We start from the raw sequence: 12,997 nt of genomic DNA, 5'->3' as shown, positions 1-12,997 counted from the left end.
AAGCCTCTAAGAATTCTCATACCGCCTTATTTCCTTCCTTAATAGTTCTGAAGCCCAAGATCAATCAATCATTTCAATTACATTCTTACTAGCACCCTCAATTGCTTCATTTCCTTGCCACTTGTGCCTTTCCCAACTAGCTCAACTGTCTTCTTCCTTCCACTCAGGCTGCGGAGTCTCACAGCTCTGCAGACTGACTCCATAAAAAATTAAGGTAGACAACGTGTCTGGCCTGTGGTGCTGGTTCAGCAGTTCTTTTATTCACCTTCCCACTCTGGCCTTTATGAAATCAAAGTGATCTTTTTAAAATACAAACTTATCCAGGTTATCCAACTCCTGCTTAAAAACCCCTCATGGTTTCCAACTGCTGTTAGCATAGAGTTCTCCTTCTTCGACAAAACCTACAAAACCCTAAATGCTTTGGCCTATCTACTGATCCAGCCTCAATGCACCCTGTTCTCCTTCCTGCTGTGTTCTAGCTATATTGTCCTTTTCATTGCCTAAAATGTAATCCTCCACCCATCACCACACCTTTGCAAATGCCATTCCCTCTGGTTGGAGCATTCTTCCCTCCCTTCTCGGCCATGTTAAAACCTGCTCAACCTTGACATCAACCACACTCTATCCCCTCCCCAATCTAAATCAGGTTACTTAGATATATACTCTCAATGGAGAATATTCCTTCCTTTAAATCACCCTCTCAGGCTTCCCTGGTGGCGCAGTGGATAAGAATCTGCCTGCCAATGTAGGGGACACGGGTTTGATACCTGGGCCGTGAAGATCCCACATACCGCAGAGCAACTAAGCCCGTGCGCCACAACTACTGACCCTATGCTCTAGAGCCCGCGAGCCACAACTACTGAAGCCCGCGTGCCTAGAGCCCGTGCTCCGCAACTAGAGAAGCCACCGCAATGAGAAGCCCACGCACTGCAACGAAGAGTAGCCCCTGCTCACCGCAACTAGAGGAAGCCCATGTGCGGCAACGAAGACCCGACACAGCCAAAAATAAAATAAATAAAATTTTAAAAATAAACAACAAAAAAATAAATCACCCTCTCCATCTCTCCTACTAGATTATAAGCTCCCTAAGAGCAGGTGAAGTATCCTTTTTGCTCTCCATTTGAACCTCTAGTACCCAGCACAGTGCTGGGCACTTAGTAGATACTTAGTAATTACTTGTTAAATGAATGCATTTGTTAAATGCTCCCTCTGACACCTCTCACACTGCTTTCTCCAAATTTCACTAATCTCCCCAGGTTTATGCCCATTGCCCTTTCCAGTAGGGGTTGGCTCAAGCCAAGAGCAAAGTGCTCACTGTCATAACTGGTTCCAATAATGGGTAAAGGCCCAAAGTGAGCAACCCCCTAGAGGATCACTCTAATACACTGACTTTCGTTTATTCTATAAGCATTTTGGGGCATCGTCTATGTTCTAGACACTGTTCTAAATGCTGTAAACACAGTAGTAAACAGGGACAAATAGGGTCCCCGGTTGCTATGGAATGAACTGTGACACCCCCCCGCCCAAATTCGTATGCTGAAGTGTTAATCATGACTCCACAATGACTGTCTTGGAGATAGAGTCTTTAAGGAGGTAGTTAAGGTTAAGGTTAAACGAGCTGATAAGGGTGAAGTCTTGATCTGAAAAAACTGGTGCCCTTAAAATACAGAGATACCAAAGCCCTCTCCCCATGTGAGTACACAGTGAGAAGGAGACTGTCCGCAAGCTAGGAGGATAGCTATCACCAGAACCAGATCATACTGGCACCCTGATCTCAGACTTCCAGCCTCCAGAACTGTGAGAAAACAAATTTCTGTCGTTTAAGCCATCCAGTCTATGGTATTTTGTTATGGCAGCCCAAGTGAACTGATACACTAATAAAACCTGCATTCTAGTGCTGAAGTTACATCCAGTCTTAAAGAGAATTTAAAAATTTAAGAATGAGAAGGAAAAGAAGCACCTTGTGTAACAGGAAGTAGCTAAGACAACAGAAAGAAGGAACAGATACTGCCAAGTAAGGCTTTATTCATACTCATGCCCTTGCAAACAGAGGAAACCTCTTAACTGGAGGTATCCTTAGATCTGGCCCATCTTCCTATCTCACTGAAAGACAAATGCTAAAATAAGCACACTTTTTATATAGGCTTCCTTCCTACAACTGTACTCTTTACACAAATGATCCATGGTTAAAAAAAAACTGGGTGCCACATGGAAAACTTCATCTAAAAAAAAGAAAGTGTTACTATAATTTTTAAAACTATTTGATTTACATGACTCTCAATGAAGAATCACCCGTATTTCTTCTGATATTATGCACATATTTATATTACCATCCACAAAATCTGACTACAGTAACTCATACAGAATCATAGAACTTGAGAGTTAGAAAGAGGCTAGCAAACCCTGCGTAATTCACATAGGAGTAAAGAGAAGAGCGGATGTTTTGATTCTTTTCCAACACCACCCTACTCCCATCCTAGATTACTGCATAGGGAAAGGATCAGCTACATCATTTGCAGGCCCACCTTCTTCAAAACGTATTAAGAATTTCAATACTGTGACAGCAGAGCATTAAACCAAGTGCCACGCCTTCTAAAGGTGGGCCTTAGGTGACTGCACAGCTCACACACCAGGAAGCTGGCCCTGAATACAGAGGAACATCTATAAGCACCCTCTTTAGAAATGTACAGCTGACCCTTGAACAACTCGGGTTAGGCCGCAGACCCTCCAACGCAGTCCACCTATAACTTATAGTTGGCCCTCTGTGTAAGTGGTTTCTCCTCATCTGTGGTTCTGCATCCTCAGATTCAACCAACTGTGGATTGTGTAGTACTGTGGTATTTACCATTGAAAAATACCCATGTATAAGTAGACCCATGCAGTTCAAACGCGAGTTGCTCAAGAGTCAACTGTATTTCTTTACAATCCAACAAAATATAGATGGATCCTGGCTCCTGAACAAACACCACTAGGAATATGGTAGAGAGCAAAGAAAAGTGGGCCTGGAGTCAGAAGACCTCCAGCCACTACTAGCTAGACCTTAACAAGCCCCTTAATACTCCAAGACTATAAAATGGAGATAGAACCCACCCTATCCCTTCTCAAAGAGTTGTGACGATCAAATTAAATGAGTTCTATGCATCAACAAATGTGTCAGTATCACCATGATTCCCTTAAACAGCCCTGGAAATTAATGTTTTCAAATGCTGGAGACACTGAAAAATTGGGGGTAGAAGGGGTAGGATTTGCAATAATTACAGTTTACATTTAGATGCTCACCTTCAAGTGTAACAAGCACTCACTTCCCATCAATGGTTTCTGAGCAAAGGAAAGCCATCATGATGATTCTGTGTTCCTCACCAGAACATCTATAACAGCACTGTCCAACAGAAACACAGTGTTAAGCCATGTAACTTAAAATTTTCTAATGGCCACATTGAAAAAAAATAAAAAGAAATAAATCTAACTTAGCAATGTATATTATTTAACCTAACATATCAAAAATACTATCCTTTCAACATGTAATCAATGTAAAATTATTAATGAGAAATTTACTTTTTTTCTTTTCTTTTTTTGTGGTATCAAGTCTTGGAAATCCAATATGTATTTTACACTTTCAGCACATCTCAATCCTGTGTGGCTACTGGACAATGAAGATCTATATAATACTAAGTGTACAAGGTATCCAATCACCCTTTTATGTTGTTGTCTTTTCTACTTGTCTTACCATGACAAATAACAACAGTAGCAGTTTCAAGAAATGTCTACCATCACCATCTTCAAGGAGATGCTCTACATATCTCCAAATTACCCTTAAAATATAGTTAAACAAAAGGCTGCAAAGGCAGTCATTTGCTAAATAATTTAGGAATGCTCGTGGCTCCTGTGAGAAGCCTTATCCTCTTACGGAATTTTCATTACTCGTATAAGCAGAGGACAGAGCTACGCGGGTGACAGGCCCTTTAAGAAGTATTTATTTAGAGTGTACAACTAGAGCAAGGCTGGCTGCTCTGTCGGGTAATGCAGAAATCTAAGGGCGACTCCCACGCTCCAGACACCTGGCTGAGCTTCGCGTCCAAGACGAGGACGCGGTTCTACACAACCCGGCCGCGGTGGAGGCTGCAGCGCGGACCCAGCACCCCGAAGGAGGTCCCCGAGCCCGCGGGCTCGCAGCTCTCAGGCCCGGCCTGACGCCCGGCGCGGTTATCCCGCAGGACTGAACGCGACTCCCCGCGCCTCGGCTCCAAGGAGGACCCGGGGTCCGCACCCGCCCGGGCTTTTCAACTGGGCTTGCCCGGGCGCCTAGTGGCCGTCCTGGCGCTCCCGAGCCCTCGACTCGGGCTTCCCGGTACCGAGAGCGGAGACGCGGCCCAGACTGCACTCACCGACCTGGGAGGCAGCGCTGCCTTCGTACCGCCGCTTCCGGCCTAGTCGCAGCCCCTCCCGACGGGGGTGGTCCACACGCCGGCAAGATGGCGGCCGCACGACGCGGCCAGTAACCAGGGCCACAGGACCAAGGTCCACTACCCGACCACCGCGCCTCGCAAACGCATGGACTTGCCTAGGCCTGGGAACGGGAGTTCCTCGCTACGAGCCCCGCCCCTCGCTCGCCCAAGGAGTCGCACCGCCCTGGGGCGGGGCCTGCGGCCCCAGAGGCCCCGCAGGCCCCGCCTGCTGTCCAAGCGCCCTGGTCCATCTCCTCAGGTCCCGCCCCCTGAGTCCCCAGGCGGGATCCTGGTCAAGTGGAGCCGGACTCCTCTCAGAGCTGGGTTATCAATTTTAAGGGATTTGGATGCTTTGTCTCATTTAATTGGTTTAAATTTCCATTAAGGTACTTCCCTGGTGGTCCAGTGGTTAAGACTCTGTGCTCCCAATGTAGAGGGCCTGGGTTGAATTCCCGGTCAGGGAACTGTATCCTGCGTGTGGCATCTAAGATCCTGCACGCCCCAACGAAGATGCCCTGTGCAGCAACTAAGACCCTCACGGCCAAATAAATAAATAAATATTAAAAAATAAATTTCCATTAAAAATTTATTTGTGGGCCATCTATGTAGTAGAAAGTCCAGGGTATTTGGTTCACGATTTATTCACTCATTTACTCATTCCACCAACACGTCTCGAGTGCCTATTGTGTACTTGCTGTAATGCTGGGGACACTGGAGTGAGCAAAAAAGACATGGTCCTGGTAGGAAACAGGCAATCAGAGGGCTGCCTAGTTAGGGCTAAAACAGCGCTTCGCAGCAGGGGCGCCCCCTTAGTGTTTGGGGTGTGTGTGTCAGGAACACTTCCTTGACTGCTAGGCTGAGACAAGGATGAAGATGAGATAGCTGGGAAAGCGAACAGGTCGGAGGGGTTTGGAAGAGAAGAGTCTTCTAGAGCAGAGGAAGAGCATATAGCAGTGCAGAAACAGTGGAGTATGGACGAGTGAACAGAGGACGTGGGGACAGATTAAGATGATGTATTAGAAAGGCATTTGGAAGTCCGGTTAGTGAGTCTGTATGGACTTTTCGTAAAGGCATTGGTGTAGTCATTGAAGGTTTTTAACCAGGAGAATGGTGTAATCAATTTTTATGGGATAAGGTAAGTATCCAAATGAGAGACGACGGTAACCCAGACTACCAGTGGTATGGAGAGTGGGGACGGAGGGAAGTGTGTGGCCTGGGGAATATTTAGATGTTGGGAGGAACAGAGCTTGATGATTGATTGAGTCAGGGAGAAAGAGGATTCTAGGTTTCTGGCTCCTGTAATTGAGTGAATGGGGCTGCCACAGGTGTTACAAATCTTACAGAAACTTTCTTCAGGTGTCCAGCAATCTGTGCTTGTCTGTTCACAGTTAAAGGTGGGTGGTTTGGGGCTTGTGATAGATATATCTGAGCTTAGTCCTGATGATCTTCAAGGCAGATAGTTTGGGTAAGAGGATGAGTTTGGGGAGAGTATTGCCTGTGGAGGTGTAAGGCTCCTTTTCACTCCTGCTGTTGGAGAAGTGGAGGCTTAGGAAGGTGCTGAGTACTGAGGGCAGATGTCATAGGATTCATCACTTCAAACACTATCTTGGCAATCTTCTCAATGGTTTTGGCCCTGGCCCCAAATCCCCAAGCTCAGATCAATACAAGTCCCTTCCTTATCCACTCCTACCATACAAAGCTGAGGGAAACATCTCGCCTCACACTCAGGAGGTGACTTTGCTTCCTACTTCAGAAAGGAAATTAAAACTATTAGTTAGGGATTCCCACAATCTCTTACTATTCTCTCTTTCCTTCCCCTCACATCTTTACTCACTCTCATTTTTACATTCTTATAGCTGATGTAGAGAAAGAGGAGGGGCCCTATATGCTGTTTCTCCCGGGACCTAGCACCATCCATTTTCTCCTCTTCCATGTGTCTTCAACCTCCTCGTTTCTACTGGTTCTTTACCTTCAATATATATTCAAGTCACTCCCACTTTTCTCCTTGAAGGAGAAAGCCATACTCGCTCTCTCTAACCCCACATCCTCCTGTCCTCCCCTGAATTCGGTCGACTCAGACTTTCATGCCCACCATTCCATTAAAACTGCTCTTTACGTGCCTATTGTTGTCCTCCCCTTCTGGAATATATGCTCCACATCCTCAGTGTGCATTCTGTTAAACCTCCACCCGCAAGTGTCAGCAAGGCATTTGGTGACGCAGTTAGGAATGACCATTCCTTGGCCTCCCTTTCAGCTAGGTGTGGCGATATCGAAAAAGACTCACAGACTTAGAGAACGAACTTGGGGTTACCAGGGGGAGGGATAGTGAGGGTGGTTGGGATTGACATGTACACACTGCTATATTTAGGACCTACTGTACAGCACAGAGGGTACAACAAGGACCTACTGTATGGCATAGAGAATTCTGCTCAATATTACATAACAAACTAAATGGGAAAAGAATTTGAAAAAGAATAGATACATGTATATGAATAACTGAATCACTTTGCTGTATACCTGAAACTAATACAACATTGTTAATCAACTGTACTCCAATATATAATAAAAAGTTTAAAAAAAACAAACTGTGACCAGTGAGATGCGAGTAGAACTGGATCATGTCCCTTAAAAGAGAAGCTGTGGGGGCTTCCCTGGTGGCGCAGTGGTTGAGAATCCGCCTGCCGATGCAGGAGACACGGGTTCGTGCCCTGGTCCGGGAGGATCCCACGTGCCGCGGAGCGACTGGGCCCGTGAGCCATGGCCGCTGGGCCTGCGCGTCCGGAGCCTGTGCTCCGCAACGGGAGAGGCCACAACAGTGAGAGGCCCGCATACCGCAAAAAAAAAAAAAAAAAAAAAAAAAAAAAAAGAGAAGCTGTGGGCTTCCCTAGTGGCGCAGTGGTTGAGAGTCCCCCTGCCGATGCAGGGGACACGGGTTCGTGCCCCAGTCCGGGAGGATCCCACATGCCGCGGAGCGGCTGGGCCCGTGAGCCGTGGCCGCTGAGCCTGCGCATCCGGAGCCTGTGCTCCGCAGCGGGAGAGGCCACAACAGTGGGGAAAAAAAAAAAAAAGAAGTATTAGCCCACTCCCAAATTAACTTCGTAAAACAATGTACTTATTCATACATTTTTGGGGATTACATCTAACACTGTCATAGTGAATTTACAAAGTTGCCAAGGGTATGATTTTTAATACATTTTAAATGTTTATATTGTAAATAAAATGGTTGTATCGAAGTTTAAATGTATCCAGTGAAATGTAAATACCTTAGTGTAAATTTCTCACTATCATTCTTTTAAAAATTTAGCGAATAAGCTATTCTTTAATTGTAGGAAATTTTATATTATTCTATTTTTTTCTCCTTGAACTTGTATGTCCATTCTACTGTCTCCCAGTGGGATTATTTATGAGTTTGATAACAAACAATTATATAGCATGTGCTACGTGCCAGATACTTTACAATATAGGCTCATTTAACACTCTGTCTCAGATTGGATGCTTTGAGAGCCGTCTTCCAAGATGGAGATTAGGATGTAGGATACTTACTAGAGAGTATTCTTGAGATAAACACTTGTGAAAGAGAGGAAGAAGATGTACGATTGGGCAGGTGGAGAAGAGGAGCTATGATTCAATACCAATAAAGGACTCAGCCAATCCATGGGAAACTTTGGAATAGAACTGGCCCTTCAGAGTTGTCTTGAGTCGGGACAAGGGACCCAGGCCCTTATTAGTACCTCACTGATGTGGATGTGTCATTGATGTGAGCTGTCCCTTGAAAAAGGATGACTTTGAATGAGGCAGTTTTCTTGGCAAGGCAGTCCCCAAAGAAGGCTGACAGCTGTGAGCCAGCTACTGGTAACACTCCCAGAAGCTGAAGGAATAAGTCACTCATTACTGAAGGGGGACATCTGGGTGGTGCATCACAGAATTCACCACAGTCTTATAAGGATGAGGCTAATAATTTCCCCACTTTACAGATGAGATAACTGAGGCACAAAGAGGTTAAATAAATTGCCTAAGATATCTCTTAAGTGGTGGGGCTAGGCTATGAACCCAGACAATCTGGCTCTACCCTTGTGCTTCTAACTATTGGTCCATTCACTACCAAATAAAACAGGCTCTGATCTAATTCTATGTGCCATTAAAATTATCTTTTAAAACAAAGGTTGGCAACCTTTTTGGTGTGAAGGACCAGATAGTAAATATGTTCAGCTTTGCAGGCTATACTGCCTCTATCACAACTCTTCAATTCTGTTGTTCTAGTACAAAAGCAGCCACGGACAGTCCATAAACAAAGGGGCATGGCTGTGTTCCAGGAAAATTTATTTACAGAAACAGGTGGAAGTTTGGATTAGTTTACTAACCTCTGTTTCAGGGGAAAAAAATATTTAAAGATAGAGGAAACTCACTGTTTATTGTTATAGGAATAAAGTAGTACCAGATGGAATAAACATAATGATCCCAACCTTATTTTTTAAAGACTAGAAGGAATTGTGCCAACGTTTTAACAGTAGATGTCTCTGTGGGGTAGGTTTAAAGGTGATCAATATTTTCTTTATTATACTTTTCTGTTTTCTGAAATAAAAAATGTAAAACTTTTTTAATGAGAGAAAACCCAGTGAGTATTATTTTAAAGAGTATTGTTGGAGGGATTAGGATGCTTAATTCCATAATGATAGACAGACACTTCAACTTCATAATCCTATACCCACAGAGTTAAGTCAGAGATAATAAGGTTCAAGCAGCAATGCAAAGTGTCTATCAACTGGGGTAGTTTTAGGATGATAGCTGCACCATGGGTGATGTGAACATTGCCTGCTTTGCTCATTGATTGCCTCTTCACAGGGTGTCTGTTTAACTAGTGGATATCTTGGCGTTATGGATTAAATGTTTGTACTCCCCCTGTCAAATTGCTATATTGAAATTCTCACCCCCCATGTGATGATTTTAGAAGGTGGGGCCCGTGTGAGGTAATTAGGTCATGAGGGTGAAGCCCTCAAGAGTGGGAGTAGTGCCCTTATAAAAGTGACCCCAGAGAGCCCTCTCAACCCTTTTCTGCCATGTAAGGACACGATGAGAAGTAGGCACTGAAACCCAGAGGAGGGCCCTCACCAGAACCCGACCGTGCTGACCTCATCTCAGACTTTCAGCATTCAAACTGTGAGAAATAATTTTCTGTTGTTTATAAGGGACCCAGTCTATGGTAATTTGTTACAACAGCCCGAACTGACTAAGAAACTGGGCTTATCCCTTCCGATGAGCACTGAAGCACTAATGTAGCAGCCGTCAACATTACAATCAAATCCCAGTGAAACCACAGCCATGTCTCTGCCTGGTCTCTTCCACTCATAGGGTGGGATTTGAGTAAATCACATTTGGGCTTTTGAAACAGATAAGGTGTCTAAATTCTGCTAATTTCTCTGCTCCCACAGCCATTGCCCTAGTTTATTTAGGTCTTAATTACTGCTCACCCACACAATAGTCTCCAAACTTGTCTCTGGTTCCCCTGTTCCTACCCTTTTATGCTAAACCTTTGATCTTCCTGAAGCACATCTCAAGCGACTCTCTTATTTAGAACCCTTCATTGGCTCATGTTTCCTACAGACCAAGATCCAAACTCCTCAGCCTGGAGTTAAGATGTCAATATTGTTAAGTCTTTGTGGTTGATGAGAAAGAAAATTTGTATTTTCAATGGATCAAATTAATTTTAGAATTACCTGAACCCAATGAAGCCCAAAGCAGTGGTACAAGTAGGCTTCTTTTGGTAGTAAAATGAGAAAAAGATTTCCCGAACCAACACTGAAAGTTAGACATATATCTAACTATGAAGATAATGAGTTCAGAACCAGTGCCATTTTGAGGAAAAGACCAGGTCACCAAAAACTCAAAGCATATCTGATTGGCCTCAGCCAATAATTTGGACTGTTTCTGATGTAATGTGCAATGTGTGACTATAAAATCTTCAAATGGGTAATGGACTTAATTCTCATGTTGAAAATGTTGGACTATCAGCCGCTTATTTGCAAAACTAAGCCTGGCTTTCTCAGCTGAGTATAATTATAACCCCAGGAAAAATGGAAGAGGTAAGAAATCAGAAGCATAAAGAGAATCAGAATCAGGATAGAAATGATGAGGAAACAAATTTACTTCCTAAGTTTTAGCCCTTTTGTAAATTTTGTATCAGTCAGTTTTATAGTCATTGCAATGTTGAGTATATTTTGTCTTCTCTTGAAAAACATTTAAAAAGAATCTGCTGCTCTAAACTTGAAAAGAGGGATTCAGTTTGCAACGATGTTTACGAGTTTGGAGAAATGTAATCTATTAAGTTAGTATATTTCATGAATTATCTGTGTAAGTGAGGTATATAGATTGTTTTAAAATTAATAAGTTAATAAATGGTGAATATTCCTCTCTATGTAACATACACAAAAAAAGCTTCTGGGATACTAAAAGAAGTTATAGACATGAGATTGTCCCCATTCTGGCCCAACATAACTTTCCAACTTGATCTTTCAACCCATACTAGCTCCAGCCCTACTGAATTATTCCCATTTACTTTTACAAAGCAACTTCCCTAAATGTGCCTTTATTCCATTTTTCCCCGGAATATATCCTTCTCCATGGCTTAGAAAAATTAGATTCTATCCGTTTCTCAAGATACGTCCCTCAGTTTCTCGAAGTCTCCCACAACTGGAGGTCATGTCTACCTTTCTGAACTCCTTGGCACTTGTCACTGTGCCTGTCTCACACCCTTAGCCTCTTTACACATACACACACACATAATTACGTATTATATTATAATAATGTTATTGCAGTTTATATTACAATATACTCATATGGTTCTACTGTGAATTCCTTGAGAGTGGGATACACATTACAATGATCATTGTTCCCTATATTATTTGTTGAAGCAAAACAACGAATGCATGATGAAAAATTAAAGAAACACATTAATGCTTCCATTCCAACTCAAAATTTAAAAATATTATTGTGAAAACAATACTGAAGGAAATGTCTTAAAATTCAGATATTTCTACCATGCACAACTGTTTTCATTTCTCTGCTTCACTTTCAGGATTTAGCTATGCTCATACAGCATATCTGTTTATGTAACAGGATGTTAAAAATAGGACTTGTCATCACTAGACTGGAGCAAAACAATAGGTGATGAATATTCTCACATTCCAAAGTGATATCTCCTATGCAGTGCTAGCATAGTGCTAACACCTATGCAGTGCTGGAAAAATTTTGTAATCTGAAGACCTAAACACACTGAAGGATATAAAGGGGTTGGAAATGAAGAGTCTGGGAGAGATTGTTTTTGGAGAAATTCATTTCCAGGGAGTCTCACTCCTAATCCCCTAGGAGAGGTCTAAAAGTGCTGTTCTCGATGGAGAGCTAGATCTATGCAACTAGGAACAGGGATGCAGGCAGGAAACGTGGCACACTGCTGTCTGAGCCATGCCTGGAAACTCAGAAAGCCAGCTAGTTGTTCTGAAGGCTGAGAAGTGAGAGGTGCGTCTATGGGAACAGCTTTCATTCCTAGCGTTTGTCAGGATAAACGATGCGGGAGCGTGCCCTGCAGACTAGATGTGGGTCACAAGGGGAGAGAGGCAGCCTAGAGCGGTCAGTTAGAGGGCTTTCTGGTGAGAGGGAAGCGACTTCAGCCGATAGACTTTGGAGGTGTTTCATGTGTGGTGTGAAGGAGGACTGTGTCTGACACCTGCCAGAGAGGAGACCTTGCCAGGTTTAAGAGATCTTGACGAGGGATCCTCAGTGAAGCAGAATCCCTGACGAAAGCAGGAGAGCCAGAGAGTGGAGAAAGGAATCACATGAATATCTTCCAAAACCAAAGCAAAGTAGTAATCAGTTAAGTAGATCTTTCCAGGCTTTCTGCCTGAAGAGTCAGAAACTGCTCTTCATGAGTTTGGGGAAGACAGAAAGGCACAAAGTGGGGAAATGGAAATGACCATGTCCCACTGTAGGCTTCCAGCCTGAAGCAAGCCCCAGCTGGGGAGAGGAGAAGCATTAAGCTCAGAGTTTTAGCTGCTACATGGAAATAGACATTTTAATTATTGAAACATCAGTTTTATGACTCAATGTGAAAGAAGTGATTTTTATATCAAAGACTGATTCAGAGACTCATGACACCTGCCTATAATTTCATCCAAGGGGAAAGGAAAATCCTGCCCTCAAAAATAGGTATGAAAGGACAGTTGGGGGAAAAATAAAGTTGTTTTGTAATGGACCCTATGGAGTCCTGCTCTTTCAATAGATTGGGTACATTCAACTGTAATCAGAATGAGTGAACCATTTTACGCAACTAAAATTTCAAGACTTTAATAATTAGTACAAATTGTAAAATGTGATAAATACACAAAAGTTTTTGCCACTGTACACTAAGATATTAATTGCATAAACACTGTGATATTACACAGGGCGAGGCCTATGGTTCTGTAGTTTGTGCATTAAACACCTCCAGGAAGGCCATTTGCATCATGGTTTTTCTACAGTTCTCAGGCAGCAAGAGTCTTGAGGAAGGGACACTTTTCTAA

The 12,997-nt window shown here is 43.3% G+C and overlaps 1 protein-coding gene across 10 annotated transcripts in view; it reads right to left on the bottom strand.

The window, feature by feature from the left end:
• MIOS (meiosis regulator for oocyte development) overlaps nt 1-12,997 on the bottom strand; it is a 325,043-nt gene that overhangs the window by 36,103 nt on the left and 275,943 nt on the right. For 3 of the 10 annotated variants that reach the window (XM_067042550.1, XM_067042547.1, XM_067042548.1), the window contains exon 4: nt 3,280-3,379. The gene's annotated coding sequence lies outside the window, so the exon portion shown is untranslated. Of the gene's footprint in view, nt 1-3,279; nt 3,380-4,385; nt 4,715-12,997 lie in introns of those variants that run through there. The other 7 variants (XM_067042551.1, XM_059074717.2, XM_067042549.1 and 4 more) reach the window with 5 other exon arrangements.

The sequence above is a fragment of the Kogia breviceps genome, chromosome 9 (genome assembly GCF_026419965.1).
Source record: "Kogia breviceps isolate mKogBre1 chromosome 9, mKogBre1 haplotype 1, whole genome shotgun sequence".
Taxonomy (NCBI): domain Eukaryota; kingdom Metazoa; phylum Chordata; class Mammalia; order Artiodactyla; family Physeteridae; genus Kogia; species Kogia breviceps.
Note: the sequence above shows the minus strand (reverse complement) of the source record. Positions and strands in the feature narration are given on the sequence as shown.